This window comes from Somniosus microcephalus, chromosome 7, assembly GCF_052327205.1.
Source record: "Somniosus microcephalus isolate GS21.2 chromosome 7, FLI_Smic_1.0, whole genome shotgun sequence".
NCBI lineage: Eukaryota > Metazoa > Chordata > Chondrichthyes > Squaliformes > Somniosidae > Somniosus > Somniosus microcephalus.
In genome coordinates this window covers 170,552,676-170,579,556 of record NC_140993.1, presented here as the reverse complement: position 1 = coordinate 170,579,556, position 26,881 = coordinate 170,552,676, and positions in this window count along the sequence as shown.

The following is a 26,881-nucleotide window of genomic DNA, read 5'->3' as shown; positions in this document are numbered from 1 at the left end:
AAAGTGGCCTGGAGCGCGTTCTGGTCAACCATCCGGTCCATCTCCCATTGGAAGACTGAAACCCCGTTGGTGACGCCGAAGGGAACTCTGAGGAAGTGGTAGAGACGACCGTCAGCTTCAAAAGCTGTGTACTGGCGGTCCTCAGCGCTGATGGGGAGCTGGTGGTATGCCGACTTTAGATCAATCGTCGAGAACACCCGGTATTGTGCTATCTGATTGACCATGTCAGATATGCGGGGGAGTGGGTATGCATCTAGCTGGGTGTAGCGATTGATCGTCTGGCTGTAGTCAATAACTAGGCGCTGTTTTTCGCCAGTCTTCACTACCACCACTTGTGCTCGCCATGGGCTGGTGCTACTTTCAATAATCCCTTCCTTCAGGAGTCTCGCTACCTCGGATTTAATGAAGCTCCTATCCCCGGCACTGTAACGCCTGCTTTTGGTAGCGATGGGCTTACAGTCGCGGGTGAGGTTAGCGAACAAGGAGGGGGGGGGGAACTTTAAGGGCGGAGAGGCTGCAAATGGTGCGCGGTGGGTGACTTTTAAAAGCCGCTGGCTGCAGACTGTGAGTGGGGGGAGGGGTCCGTCGTACGCTAATGTGACACTCTTAAGGTGGCACTGAAAATCCAACCCCAGTAGAACGGCAGCGCAGCGATGGGGCAGGACCAGGAGTTTAAAATTTTTGTATTCTGTGCCCCTTACTGAAAGGGTCACTACACAGTAGCCACCGACGTCCGCTGACTGGGCTTTGGAAGCCAAAGAGATCCGATGGCGCGTCGGCAGGACCGGGAGAGAGTAACTGCGCACCGTGTCGGGGTGGATAAAGCTCTCCGTGCTCTCGCTGTCAAAAAGGCAGGTAGTGGCGCGGCCGTTTACCATAATGTCCATCATGGACCTGGACAGTTGATGAGGGAGAGATTGGTCCAGCGTCACGGAGGCCAGCGTATGGTCAAGCGAGTCGATGTGGTCATCAGATGAGGCGGTGGTTGAGTCCGGGTCCCCCGTGGTTGAAGTTGGAGACGTCCAAGATGGCGGACAAAATGGCGGCGCCCATGATCCCGATCCCCACGCGGCTGGGGGAGCCCAAGATGGCGGACAAGATGGCTGCCCCCACGGTTCACATGCGGCGCTGCTGGCATTAGCGGTTTTACCTTTGCAGGCGCTGACAGTGTCCTTTCTTCCCGCAGCCGGAGCAGGTAGCGTTTCTCGCCGGGCAGCGTGCTCTGGGGTGTTTTGCCTGGCCACAAAAATAACATTTCTCTGCCTTGGACATCGCAGCAGCAGTTGAAGGTGGCGGTCCCATGACCCAAGGTTGTGGCATCCACGTTGCGGAGCGGTTAGGGGAGAAGGCGTCCATATTCCTGTGGGCCGCGTCGAGCGAGAGTGCGAGGGACACTGCCTTTCTCAGGTCCATTTCTCCCTTTTCCAACAGTCTCTGCCGGGAGTAGTCGGACCTTAGACCCGCAACGAAAACATCTCGGATCAGTCCCTCCGTGTGTGCTGCGGCTGATACTTCTTTGCAATCGCAGCCTCGGCTGAGTATCCGTAGTGCCCGTAGGAAGGCCTCCACCGATTCCCCGGGCTGCTGTCTGCGGGATCTTAAGAGGTGCCTGGCATAGACCGTATTTACCGGGCGTGCGTATTGCCCTTTTAGCAGATCGATAGCCGCCGCGTAGGTCGTCGCGTCCTGGATTATTGTATAAACTTGGTGGCTCACCTTTGAGGCCAGGATTTCCAACTTGTTTTTGTCCAGGGTCACAGTTGAGGCTTGCAGGTAGGCCTCAAAGCAACGCAACCAATGCGCGAATTTGGTAGCCGAACCCGCTTCTTGGGGGTCTAGGTCCAGGCATGTTGGTCTGAGGGCTCGCAGCAGCTCCTGCTGCTCAGCGTTTGTTGTCGACATTTTGTTTTTGCTAATAAAATAGATGCGCTATCAATTACTCATAAAAGACGGAGAGTAACTAAAGGCTTTTATTAGCAAAGAACAGAGCATGTCTCTCGTGGTTGACTGGGTTCCAAGAAGGCAGGGGGCTGCCGAGCGGTCACCATTATACCTGGGCCTGTGGGTGGAGCCAGGGGCGGAGCCAGCAGAGACATGCTGAGGCATGCATAGGTACAACAGTGTGCAACAACAACAACAATAACAGTGGTTTACCACATGTGCATTATCTGAAATCAGTAGTGTGAACGTTGTACATTGTCTGAAATCAGTAGTGTGAGCGATGTGCATTGTTTGACATCAGTAGGGTGAGCACTGTGCATTGTCTGAAATCATTAGTATGAGCTACGTGCAGTGTCTGAGATCAGTAGTGAGAAAATTGTGCATTTTCTGAAAGCAGTAGCGTGGGTGCTGTGCATTTTCTGAAATCAGTATTTTGAGCGCTTTGCGTTGTCTGTAATCAGTAGTGTGAACATTGTGCATTTTCTGAAATAAGTAGTGTGAGCTCGCTGCATTGACTGAAATCAGTAGTGTGAGCACTGTGCATTGTGTGAAATCCCTAGTGTGAACATGGTGTAATGTCTGAAATCAGTAGTGTTAGAAATGTGCATTGTCAGAAATCAATAGTGTGGGTGCTGTACAGTGTCTGAAATCATTAGCTTGAGCTCTGTGCATTCTCTTAAATCAGTAGTGTGAGTGCTGTGCATTGTCTGAAAGCAATAGCGTGAATGTTGTGCATTGTTTGAAATCAGTAGTGTGGGTTCTGTGCATTCTCTCAAATCGGTAGTGTGAGCGCTGTCCAATGTACAAAATCAGTAGTGTGGAAGCTGTGCTTGGTCTGAAATCAGTAGTGTGAGCACTGCATTCTCTGAAATCAGTAGTGTGAATGCTATGCATTGTCTGCAATCAGTAGTGTGAGCACTGTGCATTCTCTGAAATTAGTCACATGAGCTATCTGCATTCTCTGAAATCAGTAGTTTGAGCACTGTGCATTGTCTGAAATCAGTAGTGTGATAATTGTGCATTTTCTGAAATAAGTAGTGAGCTCGGTGTCAACATTGTGCTTTCTCTGAAATCAGTAGTGTGAGCATTGTGCATTGTTGAAAATCAGTAGGGTGCGCACGGTGCATTCTCTGAAATCAGTAGTGTGAGTGCGTTGCATGCTCTGAAATCAGTAATGTGAGCTCTGTGCATTGTCTGAAATCAGTAGTGTGAGCGCTGTGCATTATCTGAAATCAGTAGTGTGAATGTTTTGCATTGTTCCAAATCAGTAGGGTGTGCATGGTGCATTCTCTGAAATCAGTAGTGTTAGCACTGTGTATTCCCTGAAATCAGCAGCGTGAGTGCATTGCATTCACTGAAATCAGTAATTTGAGCTCTGTGCATTGTCTGAAATCAGTAGTGTGAGCTACGTGCAGTGCTAAAATCAGTAATGGGAAAATTGTGCATTTTCTGAAAGCCGTAGCGTGGGTGCTGTGCAATTTCTGAAATCAGTATTTTGAGCGCTTTGCATTGTCTGTAATCAGTAGTGTGAACATTGTGCATTTTCTGAAATAAATAGCGTGAGCTCACTGCATTGACTGAAATCAGTAGTGTGAGCATTGTGCATTGTCTGAAATCAGTAGTGTGAACATTGTGCATTTTCTGAAATAAATAGCGTGAGCTCACTGCATTGACTGAAATCAGTAGTGTGAACGTTGTGCTTTCTCTGAAATCAGCAGTGTGGACGTTGTGCATTGTCTGAAATCAGTTGTCGCAGCACTGTGCATTCTGTGAAATCAGTAGTGAGCGCTGTACTTTCTCTGAAATTAGTAGTGTTAGTGCTGTGCATTTTCTGAAATCAGTAGGGTGAGCACTGCATTGTCTGAAATCGGTAGTGTGAGTGCGGTGCATTCTCTGAAATCATTAGTGTGAGCACTGGGACTTCTCTGATTAAAAGTAGCATGAGTGCTGCGCATTGTATGAAATCAGTAGTATGAGCAGTGTGCTTTGTCTGAAATCAGTAGTGTGATCATTGTACATTCTCTGAAACAAGCAGTGTTAGAACTGTGCATTGTCTGAAATCAATAATGTGGGTGCTGTGCAGTGTCTGAAATCAATAGTGTGGGTACGGTGCATTGTCTGAAATCAGTAATGTGTGTGCTGTGTATTGTCTGAAATCAGTAGTGAGAGCGCTGTACTTTGTCTGAAATCAGTAGTTTGGGTGCTGTGCATTCTCTGAAAACGGTAGTGTGAGCGCAGTGCTTTCTCTGAAATCAGAAGGGTGAGGCAGTGCATCATCTGAAATCAGTAGTGTGAACGCTATGCATTCTTGGAAATCAGTAGTGTGGGCGCTGTGCATTTGTGAAATCGCTAGTGTGAACACGGTGTAATGGCTGAAATCAATAGTGTTAGAGATGTGCATTGTCAGAAATCAATAGTGCGGGTGCTGTGCAGTGTCTGAAATCATTAGTTTGAGCTCTGTGCATTGTCTGAAATCAGTAGTGTGAGTGATGTGCATTGTTTGAAAGCAATGTTGTGCATTGTTTGAAATCAGTAGAGTAAACACTGTACATTGCCTGAATGCAGTAGTGTGGGTGCTGTGCATTCTCTCAAATCAGTAGTGTGAGCGCAGTCCATTGTACGAAATCAGTAGTGTGGAAGTTGTGCTTGGTCTCAAATCACTGTGCATTCTCTGAAATCGGTAGCGTGAATGCTATGCATTGTCTGAAATCAATAGTGTGAGCACTGTACATTCCCTGAAATCAGTAGAGTGAGCGCTGTGCATTCTCTGAAATCAGTAGTGTGAAGGTTGTACATTGTCTGAAATCAGTAGTGTGAATGTTGTGCATTGTTTGAAATCAGTCATGGAAGCACTGTGCATTCTTTGAAATCAGTGTTGAAAGTGCTGTGAATTTTCTGAAATCAGTATTGTGAGCACTTTGCATTGTCTGTAATCAGTAGTGTGAACATTGTGCATTTTCTGAAATAAGTAGAGTGAGCGCTGTAGTGTATGTGCCTTTAAGAGCCCCAGGTGTGCTGTAATGCCGGTAATAGCCACTCGGGCTATATAAGCCTGTATATTGTGTTATATCTGTTAGAACCCCCCCCAGACTTTGCTTAATAAACACCTATGAACCAACTCCTGTCTTCAGTGTCTCTATCAACACACGAACACTACAGTGGCAACGAAGTGGAAACGGACTTACCTGCAATTCGGCAGCACCTCAAGGACATTGATTCCTCAGGCGTCCAGAAGACTCAAGAAAGTGAAAGAACCTGTGGTTTCACCAGCTGGCCAAGCTGGTGGCAGGTACTGCGCTAATCCTTCCTGGGCGTCAGGCTGGGGCTCCAGGGGCTGGCTCTACAGCTGAAACAAGCAGCGAAATCGGAGGCAAGCAATAACAGACGGGGAGGGAGCACTCGGGAGACGGCCGGCGCTGCAAGCAGGTCGGCGTTCAGACCTAGAGAGAAAGTCCTGCGGGAACGAGTCTCCAACTGTAAATAAATTTTAAAAAAGAACGGAAACCGCGGGAAATAGCGTTGTCAGCGGCAGCAGCGGTGGGAAAGCGCGGGAAGTGCCATATCTTTTCTTAGATGCCTAAGTCTGGCAATATTGATGCTTTTGATAGCAAAATAGAGGATTGGACCACATATGTGGAAAGAGTGGAGGTATATTGCACTGCAAATGGAATAGAAGATGAAAAAAAAGCTTCAGTACTGCTGAACCTAATGGGCGCAAAGGCATGCGGGCTATTACAAAATTTAATCACTCCAGCCAAACCAAAGGACAAGAATTTTAAAGAAATTGTTGATACTCTGCAGGAGCACTTAAACCCAACACCGCTGCTGATAGCGGAACGATTCAAATTCTTCAAGAGAAATCAACACAAGAATGAAAGTAACGCTGATTACCTCACCGAATTAAGAAAGCTATCAAAGGACTGCCAATTCGGGGCAGGACTAGCAGATTATCTTCGAGACAAATTCGCCTGCAGTCGCTTAAGTGAAGGAACACAGAAAAGGCTGCTTTCTGAAAAAGATTTAACACTGGACAAGGCTTTCAGTATGGCTGTATCATACGAAGCAGCAGCAAGAGGAGCTGCAGAGATACAACAAAAGACACAGGACTTCGGCACCCATGAAATGACACAGGGTTTCGAAAGATGTTATCGCAGCAGCAGATCCACCCATAACCAGAGGGACTGCTGGTTCAAGGACAAAGCATGCAGGCAATGCGGAAAGATTGGACACATTGCACGGGTATGCCGATCTGGACAAAATAAATCCACAGACAGGAAAAAAAAAATCAATAAAGAAAAGTACAGAAAGGTACAAATGATGACGGACAGTAGCTCCGAAGACCAGAAGAGCGATAGCGACTCCGAAAACAAGAGACTAAGCTGTCTCAAATTACATAATGTACTTGCCAAAGATGATTACCAAACCATTTGGGTTACCCTCACGATAGCAGGGTCCCCAGTTAAAATGGAGCTAGATACAGGATCAGCTCTAACCATAATAAATCGACGGGATTACGAGAGGCTATTTCCGCATATACGTTTAAAAGACACATCCATTATCTTAAAAACATATACGGGGCAGAAAGTATACCCCAAAGGAAAAATAAGGGTGCCTGTTGTATACAATAGCAAAGAAATACAAAAGTTGTATTTATACATTCGACAAGATGGTGGTCCACCGTTGTTGGGACGTGAATGGATCAGAAAGATACGTTTAGACTGGCACGCCATTCAGGCACTGACGGTGACCAGTAAGGAAAAAAACGATGATGACATCATACCTGAACGATTAAAAGACATCTTGGCCAACGCCAAAGAAGTGTTTCAAGAGAAACTAGGAACCTTGAAAGGCATCACCGCCTCAATAAAAGTGGAAGATGCAGCAATTCCCAAGTTTTTTAAGGCAAGACCGGTGCCATACGCAATTCGTCCAGCAGTCGAGGCAGAGCTGGAGAATTTGGAAAAGGCAGGCGTATTATCCAAAATAGATTGGAGCGAGTGGGCAACACCCATCGTTCCAGTCATGAAAAAAGCATTGAATAATGATAAATCTGAAGAACAGAGAAAAATTCGCATCTGTGGAGACTTCAAGGTGACTATAAACCCGATCCTTCACACAGTACAGTATCTTCTTCCGAGGATAGAAGATATTTTCGCCTCACTATCCGGAGGGAAACGTTTCACCAAAATTGACTTGGCACAGGCATATCTACAGATGAAGGTTGAAGAGGCCTCTAAAAAATATCTCACGATAAATACACACAAAGGTCTGTACCAGTACAATCAACTGGTTTTCGGAGTAGCATCCGCTCCAGCTATCTGGCAAAGAGATATGGAGCAAGTCCTCCAAGGGATTTCGGGTACTCAATGCTACCTAGACGACATCCTTGTAACAGGAGAAAATGACAAAGAGCACCTTGCCAATTTGGAGCAGGTGCTCACTAGGCTGAGAGAACGGGGCCTACGAGCAAATCGCCCCAAGTGTGAAGTTTTTCAAAATCAAATATCATATTGTGGCCACATAATTAATAAGGAAGGGTTGCATAAGTCACCTGAAAAAATTGAAGCGGTCATAAAAGCCCCAGCACCTGAAAATGTTTCACAATTAAGGTCGTTCCTGGGATTAATAAATTACTATCATAAATTTTTACCGAACTTATCAACTCTTCTACACCCTCTTAATGAACTGCTACAAACAGGAGTAATTTGGAAATGGAACGAAGACTGTAAACATGCCTTCCATAAATGCAAAGAGTTAATCACATCCAAAGAAGTTTTGGCTCATTACAACCCATCACTGCCAATCAGACTGGCGTGCGATGCATCCCCTTATGGCATAGAAGCAGTATTATCGCATAAATTCCCTGATGGCTCAGAACGGCCGATAGCTTTTGCGTCACGCTCATTAAACTCAGCTGAGCGTAACTATGCCCAAATCGACAGGGAAGCACTCAGCCTGGTATGGGGAGTGAAGAAATTCAACCATTACCTACACGGACAAAAATTTACCTTGTTGACTGACCATCAACCCCTCATCTCCATATTCAACCCTAAAAAGGGTGTTCCCATTATGACAGCGCAAAGGCTACAGAGGTGGTCCCTTTTTCTAGGGGCACACCAATACAACATAGAATACAAAGGATCAAAACAGCATGGGAATGCTGACGGGTTATCGCGCCTACCGTTGCCAACGGTAGAAGAGGCACCTACAGTAGACCCAGTGGAGATGTTCCACTCTACCATAGTGGAATGTCTACCAGTAACAAATTCTGCCATTGAAAGGGAGACGAGAAATGACCCGACTCTCTCTCGGGTCTACGATTTAACAGTGAAGGGATGGCCAGCACATGGTGAACCACTGTTTCCAGCATTCTCACAAAGAAGAGAACAGCTGTCAGTGTGCCGAGGAACCTTGATGTGTGCATCGAGTGGTGATTCCACCCAAACTCCAGGATAAAGTGCTAAAGGAGCTTCACGAGGGGCATCTGGGTGGAGTGAAAGTGAAGAACCTAGCCAGGGCGTTTGTATGGCGGCCAGGTATCGATGGAGACATCAAAGAAATGACCAAGAGCTGCCTAGGATGCCAGAAGGTCCAAAACGCTCCACCACAAGCCCCTCCACATCCATGGGAGTGGCCCTCATCTCCCTGGCAAAGGGTACATATCGACTTTGCTGGTCCATTTATGGACTCAATGGCCTAGAAATTCAGTCGGGCGCGCCAGCCGTTAGCGCCTTAGGAGGAGTAGATCTCGAGCGCAAGGCGCTTGGCGCCCGGGCGCAGCGCGATCTGCGCCTTGCCCCAGCTTCAGTACACATTTAGCGCCGGCGCAAAGTCTTAGCGCGCGCCCTGCTGCGCGCGCAGATCATGACGTCATTTACTAGTGCAACGCCCTTTGTGCGCCCCGAACCGGAACGTCACTCGCGCCGGCCCATTGTGCGCCGGGCGGCCCTAACGACTGTGAAGTGGAACGGTACACAGCCGAGGCGGGCTGCGGGGAGCGCTAATTAAAGGGCACTTACCCTGCACTATAAAGGCCAGCCATTTTGCAGCATTCACTCTTGTGCAACGGTTTTTTGGAGAGAGACCAAGGAGGAGAGCTTACTGGTTTGGACCAACACTAGGACAGGTATTTTTGGCTCAGGCCAGAGCTTAGCAATTATCTTTGCCTTCATTGAGAGCTCAGTGTTTGCCAGCATATAATGGGGGCTGCATTGGGTGCCAACGCTGACTTTCAGCCTTATGCCAGAAGGGCTTACAGACGCCGTGAGAGAGTGGCAGCCCTGGCTAGACGCAGAGGGGGCAACAGGCGTCGCCAACTGAGGCCTTACCCACCCAGGTTATACCGCCAGCGGTCCTCCTATCTGACCATGTCTGCCGCGATGTGTGTTAGGAGGCTGCGATTCAGAAGGGAGGTGGTTGCAGACATCTGCCAGCTGCTTCAGAGATCTGCAGCCACAGCTGATGCGCAGGACGTCTCTGTCGGTGGCAGTGAAGGTGACGGTGGCTCTCAACTTCTATGCCACCGGCTCCTTCCAATCTGCTGCTGGGGACATCGCTAACATCTCCCAGTTCGCCGTGCATGGCTGCATCTGCCAGGTGACCAAAGCCCTTTTCAGAAGGAGACATCAATTCATCTCCTTCCCTATGACCCTGGACAAGCAGCAGCAGCGTGCAGTGGGATTTGCAAGAATAGCGGGCTTCCCCATGGTGCAGGGCGCCATTGACTGCACGCACGTGGCTTTGCGGGCACCTCTGGAGCATGCCGAGGATTACCGCAACCGGAAGGGCTACCATTCCCTCAACGTACAGCTGGTGTGTGACCACAGGCAGCGCATCCTAGCTGTCAATGCCCACTTTCCAGGCAGCAGCCACGATGCCTTTATCCTGTGAAAGGCAACTGTGGCTGACATGTTCCAGGCACAGCCTCCCCCAAGAGGATGGCTTATCGGGGACAAATGCTATCCTTTGTGTACCTGGCTCATGACCCCGTTCCGCGCGCCCACGACCCCTGCTGAAGAGGCATACGAGAGCCATCAAGCGACTAGGAACATCATAGAACAAACAATCGGTGTCCTCAAGCAATGGTTCCGCTGTCTCGATCGCTCTGGGGGAGCCCTCCAGTATTCGCAGGAGCGAGTCTCCCAATTCGTCGTCGTTTGCTGCATGCTGCACAACCTGGCTATCCGCAGGACTCAGGCACTGCCACCTCACGTTGGACCACCACCTCAGGAGGAGGAGTATGAGGAGGAGGAAGACGAGGAGTACCAGCCCAGGAGGGAGGCACAAGGTCCAAGGGCCGCCCGTCGGCGGCTTATTGAACGTCACTTCTCGGCCCCCTGTCAGGGAATGGCTTGTGCCAATGAAAGAACATGATTGCAGCCGCTCCGCAAGCCCTCAGCCGGTTAAGGCAACAAACACTTCAAAGATCAAACATGGACAATGTTAATAAATAAAATGCTTTATTGTACAAACTTGGGGCCCTTCCCACATGAAAACCAAAAACAGACGAAACCCCCAAAAAACACTCAAACACATTACTCGCTCCCACAACCTGGAGAGGATTAACAAAACAGTGCAACTAAAATGGCCGTCATCCTCGGCCTTCGTAAAAAACTAACATCCAATTCTCGGCCTCAAAAAACAAACACAGCTGGCCACACATTCGACTTTTTGGCCCGCTAGGGCGATGCCTTGGCCATCTTTGTGTGGCCCCTGCCCGCCCTGCTGCTGCTCCTCAAAGTAAGGCCATTGGCTGCTGCAAGGCTGGGGGCAGGCTCCAGAGGGGCACATGTCGTGACGGCAGATGCCCTTGGGGGTCGGCCTAGTCGAGGTCTGGCCGTCGAGCGGGTGGCTGTTGAATGCTGCAGCTGTGGCTGGCCAGCATCAGTCGCTGCAGCAGCTCCTGGCAGCTCCACTGGGGGAGTGGCAGTGGCGGCTGGAGGAATGGGGGCAAGCTGGCGGATGGCAGGCGCTCGCTGGTCGCCTGAGACACTGGCACTCGCCCGGGCCAGCACTGCAGCATGCGCACCAATCTGCCGAGGGACAGACCGCTGTGCTGCTGCAGCGCGCCGGGTGCCCTGGCGATGCCTGGCTGACACAGCGAGTGTGGCAGCAGTGAGTGCCCGTGTTGACCTGTTCAGTGACCTCATCAGAGCACCCAGTGACTGCACGGCACCACTGATCAGCTGCCCACTCGCTGCCTGAGCTGCCCCGAATGCCGCCCGACTCGCTGCCTGCTCTGCCCCGAATTCCGCCAAACTGATGGCCTGTGAGGCCCCGATGTCGGTCACACTCCGAGAGAGGGACTCGATGGCCTCAGGCAACTGTGCCACTACCCCCATGAGCTCCGTGTGCCGGCGCTCCGAGTCCGTGGACAAGTCCTCGAGGCGTTCCATCTCCTCGGCGAAGACCATCTCCGGACTGGAGGCCGGACTCTTCCTCTGGGGAGAAGGCCGCCGAGCTGGCCGACCCTTCCTGTTTTGCTGGACGCCGCTGGGCCCAGCAATTGGACTCCCCTCCGACCCTTCCCCCCCCCCCTCTGGGGAGAAGGCCGCCGAGCTTCCACCCCCCTCCCGCGTTGCCGCAGGTCCCATGAGCTCCCCTCCCCTCCGACACTTCCGCCACGCTCACCTCCAGAGAAGACGTGTCCCCTACATTCGCATGGATTGCCGCGGCTGAGGGTTCCCCTGATGGGCCGCCTTCCTCTTGCTCCTCCTCCTCCTCCTCTTCTGAGGGGCTGTCACTGGCAATTTCAGGGACCTCCTCCTCACCATCTGAAAGCAGGAAGGCACAAGAGTAGCTTTAGAGTGAGGAGAGGGCATCAGCGAGGGATGCATGAGTGGTGGCATTCAGCGCGTTGGTCGGACAGTGGCAAAGGATGTAGATCTGATGCGCAAGTGGGACGAGAGAGGTCCAAAAGGTGATGTCCTTACCATTGGTGCCCAGAACAGGGTCGGCATCGCCACATGCAACGGGGCCAATCACCCGGCCACCCATGATGCGCTCCACGCAATGTTGCAGCTCGGTGAGCGGCTGGATCTGGGGTCGGCCTCCCCCGGTCGCAGTCCGGCTCTTCTTGTTATTGGCCAGCTTGGCCTGCAAGAGAGAGGACGGCCTCTAAGTACAGTGTGTAGCCCTGATCTTGTGTGCACTGCCTCCCATGGTGGAATAGCCTGGCCAGTGTGTCGCCCTGATCTTGTGTGCACTGCCTCCCACGGTGGAATAGCTTGGCCAGTGTGTTAAGTGCAGAATGTGCAATTGATGTTCATGCCTGTCCCATAGCTGCTGGATGAGGGCTGGCCATTAGGGCTTTCAGGTCCCTTTGCCCATAATGTGAGGTGCACATGCAAGGATGAGGAGGTCACTGGAAAGGGTACTCACCCTGACAATCCGAGTGAGGTCATTAAACTTTTTGCGGCATTGGACACCAGTCCTGGGGACCTCGCTGTTGGCTGACAGCTTGCTGGCAACATGCCTCCAGGCTCTCCGGTAGACGCGGACCGGCGACTTCCTGCCATTGTCCGGGTACAAAATATGGCGCCTCTTCTCCACAGCACCAACCAGCACACTGAGATCACGCTCTGAGAAGCGCTGCGCTCGTTCACGGGCCTTCTGCATGGCTTCAGGCGCTATTTGGGTCCAGCAGCAGTGTTCAGGCCCAGCTGGAGGGCTCCACTATCCAGGGCGTGGCAGCAGACCAAGTCGACCCTTCCCCCTTAAGAGCTGGCCGGCGCCAGGGTGCCTGCTGTGAATCACGAGATGGCCGCACCTGCGCTGCGCCCGGCCTCGGCGCTCTCGCTCAGCACCTCCGGCTTAGTGCCTAAAGAGAGGTGTCCAGCGCCAGTTTTAGCGCTCGAGCAAACTCTTAGGATGAAGCTAATGAATATCGGAGAAGTGGCCTCGATTTGGCGGCGGGCGCAAACTTTAGCGGCCGCCCGACTTTACTGCCCCAAAAGTGGCTACAATGAATTTCTAGGCCAATGTTCTTAATCGCGGTTGATGCACACTCCAAGTGGCCAGAGGTAATAAAGATGTCCTCCACCACCACGGAGAAAACCATCACAGTATTAAGGACCATATTTGCCAGGAGTGGGCTGCCGAAACAGATCTGTTCTGATAATGGACCGCAATTTGTGTCCGAAGAATTCAGGAAGTTCTTAAAAAAACAATGGGGTTAAGCACTACACGTCCGCCCCATACCATCCCGCCACCAATGGATTGGCTGAAAGGTTTGTCCAGACCTTCAAGAAGGCCATGGGTAATGAAGACATAAAACTTCAGCACAAGGTGGATAACTTCTTATTCGCATACAGGAATGCAACACATATGGTTACCAACCAAACTCCCGCCATGATGTTCTTCAATAGAAACCTAAGATGCCGGCTGGATTTGATCAAGCCCAACATCAGAAGGGACCTGGAGAACCGGCAGTTTCAAGGCATGAATGAAAGGCCAACTAGAACCTTCCAGATAGGTCAACAAGTTTTGGCCCGGGACGACCATACCGAGAAATGGCAGCCTGGAACTATCTGCACACGACTAGGACCACTGATGTATACCGTGGACATTGGAGAAAGCATAATAAGGCGCCATGCTGACCAAATCATAGAGTCATCTGAAAAGGGACAACCTACACCACAACTCTATACGCCTAACGATGAAGTAGACATACCCATATCTACCTCCGATCCGGTGATACTAGAACCCGATGAACCCGACACTGGCATGCAAGCCGAATCAGCCTTGCCAAAAGAACCTACTACACCACCAGAAACTACTACACCACCGAGGCGTTATCCGGACCGAGTCAGGAAGCCTCCTGAGAGACTGACTTATAATTAATTAACTACAGCAATGTGTATATTATTTTTCTTATAACATGTAATTAATAATTACTTAAAATATGATGTACTGGTTGGATAAAAGGGGAGGAATTGTAGTGTATGTGCCTTTAAGAGCCCCAGGTGTGCTGTAATGCCGGTAATAGCCACTCGGGCTATATAAGCCTGTATATTGTGTTATATCCGTTAGAACCCTCCCCAGACTTTGCTTAGTAAACACCTATGAACCAACTACTGTCTTCAGTGTCTCTATCAACACACGGACACTACAAACGCTGTGCATTGTCTCAAAACAGTAGTGTGAGCGCTGCGCTTTATCTAAAATCAGTAGTGTAAAAGAGCATTGCCGGAAATCAGTAGGGTGCTCACGGTGCATTCTCTGAAATCAGTAGTGTTAGCGCTGTGCATTCCCTGAATTCAGTAGTGTGAGTGCATTGCATTCTCTGAAATCAGTAATGTGAGCTCTGTGCATTGTCTGTAATCCGTAGTGTGAACATTGTGCATTTTCTGAAATAAGTAGAGTGAGCTCGGTGCAATGACTGAAATCAGTAGGGTGCGCATGGTGCATTCTCTGAAATCAGTAGTGTTAGCATTGTGCATTCCCTGAAATCAGTAGTGTGAGTGCATTGCATTCTCTGAAATCAGTAATGTGAACTATGTGCAGTGTTGAAATCAGTAATGAGAAAATTGTGCATTTTCTGAAAGCAGTAGCGTGGGTGCTGTGCATTTTCTGAAATCAGTATTTTGAGTGATTTGCGTTGCCTGTAATCAGTAGTGTTGGTGCTGTGCATTCTCGGATATCAGTAGTGTGGGTGCTGTGCATTCCCTGAAATCAGTAGTGTAAGCACTGTCCATTGTAGGGAATCAGTAGTGTGGTGCTGTGCATGGTCTGAAATCAGTAGTGTGAACGCTATGCATTGTCTGAAATCTGTAGTGTGAGCGCTGTGCATTCTCTGAAATTAGTCACGTGAGCTATCTGCATTCTCTGAAATCAGTTGTGTGAGCGATGTGCATTGTCTGAAATCAGGAGTGAGAAAATTGTGCATTTTCTGAAAGCAGTAGCGTGGGTGCTGTGCATTTTCTGAAATCAGTATATTGAGTGCTTTGCATTGCCTGTAATCAATAGTGTGAACATTGTGCACTTTCTGAAATAAGTAGAGTGAGCTCACTGCATTGACTGAAATCAGTAGTGTGAGCATTGTGCATTGTCTAAAATCAGTAGTGTGAACGTTCTCCATTGTTCCAAATCGGTCGTGTGGGTGCTGTGCATTCTCTGAAATCAGTAATGTGAGCGCAGTGCTTTATCTGAAATCAGTGTTTGCGCTCTGCATTCTCTGAAATCAGTAGTGTAGGCATTGTGGATACTCTGAAATCAGTAGTGTGAGTGCCATCAATTGTCTGAAATCAGTAGTGTTAGCCTTGTGAATTATCTGAAATCAGTGGTGTGAACATTGCACATTTTCTGAAATCTGTAATGTGTGTGGTGTGCATTTTCTGAATCAGTAGAGTGAGTGCTTTGCCTTGTCTGGAATCAGTATTGGGATAATTGTGCATATTCTGAAATCATTAGTGTGAGAACTGTGCATTGTGTGGGTGCAGTGCATTGTCTGAAATCAGTAGTGTGAGCGCTGCCCATTCTCTGAAATCAGTAGTATGAGTGCTGTGCATTGTTTGTAATCAGTAGTGTGAGCACTGTGCATTCACTGAAATCAGTAGTGTGAGCACAGTGCATTCTCTGAAATCAGTAGTGTGAACATTGTGGATTGTCTGAAATCAGTAGTGTGAATGTTGTGCATTCTCATGGAAGCAATGTGCATTCTCTGAAATCAGTAGTGAGAGCATTGTGAATTCTATGAAATCAGTATTGTGAGCGCTTTGCATTGTCTGTAATCAGCAGTGTGAACATTGTGTATTTTCTGAAATAAGTAGAGTGAGCTTGGTGCATTGACTTAAATCAGTAGTGTGAGCATTGTGCATTGTCTGAAATCAGTAGTGTGGGTGCTGTGAACTCGCTGAAATCGGTAGTGTGAGCACTGTGCAGTCTTTGAAATCAGTAGTTAGCGCTGTGCATTCTCTGAAATTAGTAGTGTAAGTGCCATGCATTTTCTGAAATCAGTAGTGTGAGCTTAGTGCATTGTCTGAAATCAGTAGTGTTGGTGCTGTACACTTTCTGAAATCAGTCGTGTGATCGTTGTACATTCTCTGAACTCAGCAGTGTTAGAACTGTGCATTGTCTGAAATCAGTAATGTGAGCACTGTGCATTCTCTGAAATCAGTAGTGTAAATGTTGTGCATTGTCTGAAATCAACAGTGTGAAAGTTGTGCATTGTCTGATATCAGCAGAGTGAGTGCTGTACATTCTCTGAAATCAGTAGTGTGGGCGCTGTGCTTTCTTAGAAATCAGTGCTGCGAGCACTGTGCATGCTCTGAAATCAGTAGTATGAACACTGTGGATTTTACGTAATCAGTGGTGCGAGCACTGTGCATTCTCTGAAATCAGTAGTGTGAATGCTATGCATTTTCTGAAATCTGTAGTGAGCACTGTGCATTCTCTGAAATCAGTAGTGTGAGTGCAGTGCTTTCTCTGAAATCAGTAGGGTGAATGGTATGCATTGTCTGAAATCAGTGGTGTGAGCACTGTGCATTGTGTAAAATCACTAGTGTGAGCATGGTGTAATGTCTGAAATCAGTAGCATGAGCACTGTGCTTTCTTGGAAATCAGTTGCGTGGCTGCTGTGCATTTTCTGAAATCGGTAGTATGAGCACTGTACATTGTATGTAATCAGTAGTGTGGGTGCTGTGCATTCTCTGATTTCAGTTATTTGAGCGCTATGCACTCTCTGAAATCAATACTGTGAGTGCTAGGCATTTTCTGAAATCAGTAATGTGAATGCTGTGCATTGTGTAAAATCACTAGTGGGAACACGGTGTAGTGTGTGAAATCAGTAGTGTGAGCACTGTGCCTTGTTTGAAATCTGTAGTGTGAGTGCTCTGCATTGTCTGCAATCAGTAGTGTGAGCACTATGCATTCTTTGAGTTCATTAGTGTGAGAGCTGTGCCATCTCTGAAATCAGTAGAGTGAGCACTGTGCAGTGTCTGAAATCGGCAGTGTGGGTGCTGTGCATTGTCTGAAATCAGTCGTGTGAACGATGTGCATTGTCTGAAAGCAATTGTGTGAATGTTGTGCATTGTTTGAAATCAGTAGAGTTAACACTGTGCATTCTCTGAAATCAGAAGTGTTGGTGCAGTGCATTCTCGGAAATCATGATGTGGATGCTGTGCATTCTCTGAAGTCAGTAGTGTGAGCGCTGTACTTTGTGTGAAATCAGTAGTGTGGGTGCTGTGCTTTCTCTGAAATCAGTAGTGTGAGTGCAGTGCTTTCTCTGAAATCAGAAGGGTGAGGCAGTGCATTGTCTGAAATCAGTAGTGTGAATGCTATGCACTCTCAGAAATCAGCAGTGTGAGCACTGTGCATTGTGTGAAATTGCTAGTGTGAACACGGTGTAATGTCTGAAATCAGTAGTGTTAGAAATGTGCATTGTCAGAAATCAATAGTGTTGGCGCTGTGCAGTGTCCGAAATCATTAGTGAGAATATTGTGCATTTTCTGAAAGCAGTAGCGTGGGTGTTGTGCATTTTCTGAAATCAGTATTTTGAGCGCTTTGCATTGTCTGTAATCAGTAGTGTGAACATTGTGTGCATTTTCTGAAATAAGTAGAGTGAGCTCGGTGCAATGACTGAAATCAGTAGGGTGTGCATGGTGCATTCTCTGAAATCAGTAGTGTTAGTGCTGTGCATTCCCTGAAATCAGTAGTGTGAGTGCATTGCAATCTCTGAAATCAGTAACGTGAGCTCTGTGCATTGTCTGAAATCAGTAGTGTGAACGTTATGCATTGTCTCAAATCAGCAGTGTGAGCTATGTGCAGTGTTGAAATCAGTAATGAGAAAATTGTGCATTTTCAGAAAGCAGTAGTGTGGGTACTGTGCATTTTCTGAAATCAGTATTTTGAGCGCTTTGCGTTGCCTGTAATCAGTAGTGTTCTTGCTGTGCATTCTCGGATATCAGTACTGCGGGTGCGGTGCATTCGCTGAAATCAGTAGTGTGAGCCCTGTCCATTGTACGAAGTCAATAGTGTGGGTGCTGTGCATTCTCTGAAATCAGTAGTGTAAGCGCTGTCCATTGTAGGAAATCAGTAGTGTGGTGCTGTGCATGGTCTGAAATCAGTAGTGTGAGCACTGTGCATTCTCTGAAATCAGTAGTGTGAACGCTATGCATTGTCTGAAATCTGTAGTGTGAGTGCTGTGCATTGTCTGAAATTATTCACGTGAGCTATCTGCATTCTCTGAAATCAATAGTGAGAAAATTGTGCATTTTCTGAAAGCAGTAGCGTGGGTGTTGTGCATTTTCTGATAACAGTATTTTGAGTGCTTTGCATCGTCTGTAATCAGTAGTGTGAGCATTGTGCATTGTCTGAAATCGGTAGTGTGAACGTTGTGCTTTCCCTGAAATCAGTAGTGTGAGCACTGTGTATTATCTGAAATCAGTAGTGTGAACATTGTGCATTGTTCCAAATCAGTAGGGTGAGTGCTGTGCATTGTCTGAAATCAGTACTGTGAGCTACGTACAGTGTTGAATGCATTATGTGAAATCAGTATTGTGAGCACTGTGGGTTCTCTGAAATCAGTAGTGTGAGAGCTGTACATTCTCTGAAATCAGTAGAGTGAGTGCTGTGCATTGTCTGTAAACAGTAGCGTGAGCATTGTGCATTTTCTGAAATAAGCAGTGTGAGCTCGCTGCATTGACTGAAATCAGTAGTGTGAGCATTGTGCTTTCTCTGATATCAGTAGTGTGAGCGCTTTGCATTGTCTGAAATCTGTTGTGTGAGATTGTGCTTTGACTAAAATCAGTAGTGCGCGCATTGTCTAATCTCTGAAATCAGTAGTGTGCACTGTGCATTCTCTGAAATCAGTAGTGTTTGCGCTGTGCATTGTCTGAAATCAGTAGTGTGTGTGCACTCTGCATTCTCTGAAATCATTACTGTGAGCGCTGTTCATTCTCTGAAATCAGAAGTGTGAGCACTGTGCATTGTCTGGAATCAGTAGTGTGAGCTCTGTACATTATCTGAGATCAGTAGTGTGAACCTTGTGCATTGTCTGAAATCAGTAGAATGTGTGCTGTGCATTCTGTGAAATCAGTAGTGGGAGCTGTATATTCACTGAAATTAGTAGTGAGCGCTGCGCATTCTATGAAATCAGTGGAGTGAGCACAATATATTTTGTCAAATCAGTAGTGTGAGCAATGTACTTTGATGAAATCAGTAGCATGAGCGCTGTGCATTCTCTGTAATCAGTAGTGTGAGCACTCCGCATGCTCTGAAATCAGTAGTGTGGGTGCTGTGCATTCTCTGATATCAGTAGCGTGAGCGCTGTTCATTGTCTGAAATCAGTAGTGTGAACATTGTGCATTGTTCCAAATCGGTAGTGTTAGCACTGTGCATTCCCTGAAATCAATAGTGAGTGCATTGCATTCTCTGAAATCAGTAATGTGAGCTCTGTGCATTATCTGAAATCAGTAGTGTGAGCATTGTGCATTGTCTAAAATCGGTAGTGTGAATGTTGTGCTTTCTCTGAAATCAATAGTGTGAGCGCTGTGCATTGTCTGAAATCAGTAGTGTGAGCACTGTGCATTGACTGAAATCAGTAGTGTGAACATTGTACATTGTCTGAAATCAGCAGTGTGAACATTGTGCATTCTCTGAAATCAGTAGTGAGAGCACTGTGAATCTATGAAATCAGTAGTACGAGCTGTGTGCAGTGTCTGAAATCAGTAGTGAGAAAATTGTGCATTTTCTGAAAGCAGTAGCGTGGGTGCTGTGCATTTTATGAAATCAGTATTGTGAGCGCTTTGCATTGTCTGTAATCAGTAGTGTGAACATTGTGTATTTTCTAAAATAAATAGTGAGCTCGGTGAATTGACTGAAATCAGTAGTGTGAGAATTGTGCATTGTTTGAAATCAGTAGTGTGGGTGCTGTGAACTCACTGAAATCAGTAGTGTGAGCACTGTGCAGTCTTTGAAATCAGTAGTTAGTGCTGTGCATTCTCTGAAATCAGTAGTGTGATCACTGTTCATTCTCTGAAATGAGTAGTGTGGGTGCTGTGCATTCTCTGAAATCTGTAGTGTGAGCAATGTCCATTCTCTGAAATTAGTCATGTGAGCGCTGTGTATTCTATGAAATCAGTCATTTGAGTGCTGTGCATTCTCTGAAATCAGTAATGTGAGCACAGTGCTTTTTCTGAAATCAGTGTTGTGTGCGCTCTGCATTCTCTGAAATCAGTAGTGTAGGCATTGTGGATACTCTGAAATCAGTAGTGTGAGCGCTGTCAAATGTCTGAAATCCGTAGTGTTAGCCTTGTGAATTATCTGAAATCAGTGGTGTGAACATTGCACATTTTCTGAAATTTGTAGTGTGTGTGTGTGGTGTGCATTTTCTGAATCAGTAGTGCGAGTGCTTTGCCTTGTCTGGAATCAGTATTGGGATAATTGTGCATATTCTGAAATCATTAGTGTGAGAACTGTGCATTGTGTGGGTGCTGTGCATTGTTTGTAATCAGTAGTGTGAGTGCATTGCATTCTCTGAAATCAGTAGTGTGAACGCTGTGCATTCACTGAAATCAGTAGTGTGAACATTGAGGGCTGTCTGAAATCAGCAGTGTGAACATTGTGTATTTTCTGAAATAAGTAGAGTGAGCTCGGTGCATTGACTGAAATCAGTAGTGTGAGCATTGTGCATTGTCTGAAATCAGTAGTGTGGGTGCTGTGAACTCGCTGAAATCTGTAGTGTGAGCACTGTGCAGTCTTTGAAATCTGTAGCTAGCGCTGTGCATTCTCTGAAATTAGTAGTGTAAGTGCCATGCATTTTCTGAAATCAGTAGTGTGAGCTTAGTGCATTGTCTGAAATCAGTAGTGTTGGTGCTGTGCATTTTCTGAAATCAGTAGTGTGAGCACTTTGCCTTGTCTGAAATCTGTAGTGTGAGCGCTTTGCATTCTTTGAAATCATTAGTGAAAGTACTGTGACTTCTCTGAAATCAGTAGTGTGAGTGCTGTGCACTTTCTGAAATCAGTCGTGTGATCGTTGCACATTCTCTGAACTCAGCTGTGTTAGAACTGTGCATTGTCTGAAATCAGTAATGTGAGCACTGTGCATTGTCTGAAATCAGTAATGTGAGCACTGTGCATTATCTGAAATCAGTAGTGAGAGCGCTGTTCATTCTCTGAAATCAATAGTGTAAATGTTGTGCATTGTCTGAAATCAACAGTGTGAAAGTTGTGCATTGTCTGATATCAGCAGAGTGAGTGCTGTACATTCTCTGAAATCAGTAGTGTGGGCGCTGTGCTTTCTTAGAAATCAGTGCTGCGAGCACTGCGCATGCTCTGAAATCAGTAGTATGAGCACTGTGCATTCTCTGAAATCAGTAGTGTGGATGCTATGCATTTTCTGAAATCTGTAGTGTGAGCACTGTGCATTCTCTGAAATCAGTCATGTGCATGCTCTGCATTCTCTGAAATCAGTCATTTGAGCGCAGTGCTTTCTCTGAAATCAGTAGGGTGAACTCTATGCATTGTCTGAAATCAGTGGTGTGAGCACTGTTCATTGTGTAAAATCACTAGTGTGAGCACGGTGTAATGTCTGAAATCAGTAGCGTGAGCACGGTGCTTTCTTGGAAATCAGTTGCGTGGCTGCTGTGCATTTTCTGAAATCAGTAGTATGAGCACTGTACATTGTATGTAATCTAATCAAATCAACTTTTATTGTCATTGTTAGTGCACAAGTGCAGTACAACGAAATGTAGGCTTGCGGCTCCCGAGAGTGTACATTTGGATTAAGACATTTAAACATTCAACATACATTTGGCCTGTAGTATATTAACATAAATATGACCATAATAAAGTGCATTGGCAGATGTGCAGGCTTTAGAGTTTATTTGTGGAGTTCAGTAGGATGACAGCCCTGGGAAAGAAGCTGTTCCTAAATCTGGTCGTACGGGTGCGAATGCATCTGTAGTGTCTCCCAGATGGTAGGAGGGTGAACAGACTGTGGCTGGGGTGGGTAGGGTCTTTGATGATGGACCGTGACCTCCGTAGACAGTGTTTCTGGTATATGTGCTCTATGGTCGGTAGCCGGGTGCCAGTAATGCGTTGGGCAGTTTTGACTACCTGCTGCAGGGCTTTCCGGTCATAGTAGCTACAGCTGCCATACCATACTGTGATACAGTTTGTCAGGATGCTCTCTATAGTGCAGCGGTAAAAGTTAGAGAGGATCAGGGGTGACAGATTACATCCCTTCAGCCTCCTTAAGAAATATAGGCGCTGCTGGGCCTTCTTCACCAGAGAGCAGGTGTTGAGGGACCAGGAGAGGTCTTCCGTGATGTGGACTCCGAGGAACTTAAAGCTGTCCACCCTTTCCACCACAGCCCCATTGATGTGGATGGGGGTGTGACTTCCGCCTTTCGACTTCCTGAAGTCCACAATGATTTCTTTTGTTTTCTTGGTGTTAATGGCCAGGTTGTTATCGGCGCACCACTTCACGAGATGCTGGACCTCCTCCCTGTAGGCTGACTCATTGTTGTTGGTGATCTGGCCTACTACCGTGGTGTCATCCGCAAACTTGATGATGGTGTTGGAACCATTAACAGCCACACAGTCGTGGGTGAAGAGGGAGTAGAGGAGGGGACTCAGCACACATCCTTGTGGGGCCCCCGTGTTCAGGGTCAGTGGGGGGGAGGTGTGGTTACCTAATTTGACAGACTGGGGTCTGTTTGTTAGGAAGTCCAGGGTCCAGTTGCAGAGGGAAGTGTTCAGGAGTTTGGTGGCCAGCTTGTTGGGGACGATAGTGTTGAATGCTGAGCTGTAGTCTTTTAACAGCATTCTGATGTAGGTCTCCTTACCATCTAGGTGATTCAGTGCCGAGTGGTGTGGGTGCTGTGCTGTGCATTCTCTGATTTCAGTTATTTGAGCACTGTGCATTCTCTGAAATCAATAGTGTGAGCGCTGTACTTTGTGTGAAATCAGTAGTGTGGGTGCTGTGCATTCTCTGAAATCAGTAGTGTGAGCGCAGTGCTTTCTCTGAAATCAGAAGGGTGAGGCAGTGTATTGTCTGAAATCAGTTATGTGAATGCTATGCACTCTCAGAAATCAGTAGTGTGAGCGCTGTGCATTGTGTGAAATTGCTAGTGTGAACATGGTGTAATGTCTGAAACCAGTAGTGTTAGAAATGTGCATTGTCAGAAATCAATAGTGTTGGAGCTGTGCAGTGTCTGAAATCATTAGTGAGAATATTGTGCATTTTCTGAAAGCTGTACCGTGGGTGTTGTGCATTTTCTGAAATCAGTACAGACAATGCAAAGCGCTCAAAATACTGATTTCAGAAAATGCTCAATGATCACACTACTGATTACAGACAATGCAAAGCGCTCAAAATAATCAGTAGTGTGAACATTGTGCATTTTCTGAAATAAGTAGAGTGAGCTCAGTGCAATGACTGAAATAAGTAGGGTGCGCATGTTGCATTCTCTGAAATCAGTAGTGTTAGCGCTGAGCATTCCCTGAAATCAGTAGTGTGAGTGCATTGCAATCTCTGAGTTCATTAGTGTGAGAGCTGTGCCATATCTGAAATCAGTAGTGTGAGCGCTGTGCATTGTTTGAAATCATTAGTGTGAGTACTGTGACTTCTCTGAAATCCGTAGCATGAGTGCTGTGCATTGTATGAAATCAGTAGTGTGAGTGCTGTGCACTTTCTGAAATCAGTCGTGTGATCCTTGTACATTCTCTGAACTCAGCAGTGTTAGAACTGTGCATTGTCTGAAATCAGTAATGTGAGCACTGTGCATTCTCTGAAATCAGTAGTGTAAATGTTGTGCATTGTCTGAAATCAACAGTGTGAAAGTTGTGCATTGTCTGATATCAGCAGAGTGAGTGCTGTACATTCTCTGAAATCAGTAGTGTGGGGGCTGTGCTTTCTTAGAAATCAGTGCTGCGAGCACTGTGCATGCTCTGAAATCAGTAGTATGAGCACTGTGGATTTTACGTAATCAGTAGTGTGGGTGCATTCTCTTAAATCAGTGGTGCGAGCACTGTGCATTCTCTGAAATCAGTAGTGTAAATGCTCTGCATTCTCTGAAATCAGTCATTTGAGCGCTGTGCATTCTCTGAAATCAGTAGTGTGAGCGCAGTGCTTTCTCTGAAATCAGTAGGGTGAACGCTATGCATTGTCTGAAATCAGTGGTGTGAGCACTGTGCATTGTGTAAAATCACTAGTGTGAGCATGGTGTAATGTCTGAAATCAGTAGCGTGAGCACTGTGCTTTCTTGGAAATCAGTTGCGTGGCTGCTGTGCATTTTCTGAAATCAGTAGTATGAGCACTGTACATTGTATGTAATCAGTAGTGTGGGTGCTGTGCATTCTCTGATTTCAGTTATTTGAGCGCTGTGCACTCTGAAATCAATACTGTGAGCGCTAGGCATTTTCTGAAATCAGTAATGTGAACGCTGTGCATTGTGTAAAATCACTAGTGGGAGCACGGTGTAGTGTGTGAAATCAGTAGTGTGAGCACTGTGCCTTGTTTGAAATCTGTAGTGTGAGTGCTCTGCATTGTCTGCAAACAGTAGTGTGAGCACTATGCATTCTCTGAGTTCATTAGTGTGAGAGCTGTGCCATCTCTGAAATCAGTAGTGTGAACACTGTGCAGTGTCTGAAATTGGTAGTGTGGGTGCTGTGCATTGTCTGAAATCAGAAGTGTTGGTGCAGTGCATTCTCGGAAATCATGATGTGGGTGCTGTGCATTCTCTGAAGTCAGTAGTGTGAGCGCTGTACATTGTCTGAAATCCGTAGTGTGAACGTTATGCATTGTCTCAAATCAGCAGTGTGAGCTATGTGCAGTGTTGAAATCAGTAATGAGAAAATTGTGCATTTTCTGAAATCAGTATTTTGAGCACTTTGCGTTGCCTGTAATCAGTAGTGTTGTTGCTGTGCATTCTCGGATATCAGTACTGCGGGTGCTGTGCATTCGCTGAAATCAGTAGTGTGAGCCCTGTCCGTTGTATGAAGTCAATAGTGTGGGTGCTGTGCATTCTCTGAAATCAGTAGTGTAAGGGCTGTCCATTGTAGGAAATCAGTAGTGTGGTGCTGTGCATGGTCTGAAATCAGTAGTGTGAGCACTATGCATTCTCTGAAATCAGTAGTGTGAACGCTATGCATTGTCTGAAATCTGTAGTGTGAGTGCTGTGCATTCTCTGAAATTATTCACGTGAGCTATCTGCATTCTCTGAAATCAATAGTGTGAGTGATGTGCATTGTCTGAAATCAGTAGTGAGAGCTCTGTGCATTGTCTGAAATCAGTAGTGAGAAAATTGTGCATTTTCTGAAAGCAGTAGCGTGGGTGTTGTGCATTTTCTGATTACAGACAATGCAAAGCACTCAAAATACTGTTATCAGCAGTGTGAACATTGTGCATTTTCTGAAATAAGTAGTGTGAGTTCACTGCATTGACTGAAATCAGTAGTGTGAGCATTGTGCATTGTCTGAAATCGGTAGTGTGAACATTGTGCTTTCTCTGAAATCAGTAGTGTGAACATTGTGCATTGTTCCAAATCAGTAGGGTGAGCGCTGTGCATTGTCTGAAATCAGTACTGTGAGCTACGTACAGTGTTGAATGCATTATGTGAAATCAGTATTGTGAGCACTGTGCGTTCTCTGAAATCAGTAGTGTGAGAGCTGTACATTCTCTGAAATCAGGAGAGTGAGTGCTGTGCATTGTCTGTAATCAGTAGCATGAGCTTTGTGCATTTTCTGAAATAAGCAGTGTGAGCTCGCTGCATTGACTGAAATCAGTAGTGTGAGCATTGTGCATTGTCTGAAATCAGTAGTGTGAACATTGTGCTTTCTCTGAAATCAGTAGTGTGAGCGCTTTGCATTGTCTGAAATCTGTTGTGTGAGCATTGTGCTTTGACTGAAATCAGTAGTGTGCGCATTGTCTAATCTCTGAAATCAGTAGTGTGCACTGTGCATTCTCTGAAATCAGTAGTGTTTGCGCTGTGCATTGTCTGAAATCAGTAGTGTGTGCACTCTGCATTCTCTGAAATCATTACTGTGAGCACTGTTCATTCTCTGAAATCAGAAGTGTGAGCACTGTGCATTGTTTGAAATCTGTAGTGTGAGCTCTGTGCATTATCTGAGATCAGTAGTGTGAACCTTGTGCATTGTCTGAAATCAGTAGTGTGTGCTGTGCATTCTGTGAAATCAGTAGTGTGGGAGCTGTGCATTCGCTGAAATTAGTAGTGAGCGCTGCGCATTCTATGAAATCAGCGGAGTGAGCACAATATAGTTTGTCAAATCAGTAGTGTGAGCAATGTACTTTGATGAAATCAGTAGCATGAGCGCTGTGCATTCTCTGTAATCAGTAGTGTGAGCACTCCGCATGCTCTGAAATCAGTAGTGTGGGTGCTGTGCATTCTCTGATATCAGTAGTGTGAGCACTGTGCATTGTCTGAAATCAGTAATGTGAGCTCTGTGCATTATCTGAAATCAGTAGTGTGAGCATTGTGCATTGTCTAAAATCGGTAGTGTGAATGTTGTGCTTTCTCTGAAATCAGTAGTGAGAGCACTGTGAATCTATGAAATCAGTAGTACGAGCTGTGTGCAGTGTCTGAAATCAGTAGTGAGAAAATTGTGCATTTTCTGAAAGCAGTAGCGTGGGTGCTGTGCATTTTATGAAATCAGTATTGTGAGCGCTTTGCATTGTCTGTAATCAGTAGTGTGAACATTGTGTATTTTCTGAAATAAGTAGAGTGAGCTCGGTGCATTGACTGAAATCAGTAGTGTGAACATTGCATTGTCTGAAATCAGTAGTGTGGGTGCTGTGAACTCACTGAAATCGGTAGTGTAAGCACTGTGCAGTCTTTGAAATCAGTAGTTAGCGCTGTGCATTCTCTGAAATTAGTAGTGTAAGTGCCATGCATTTTCTGAAATCAGTAGTGTGAGCTTAGTGCATTGTCTGAAATCAGTAGTGTTGGTGCTGTGCATTTTCTGAAATCAGTAGTGTGAG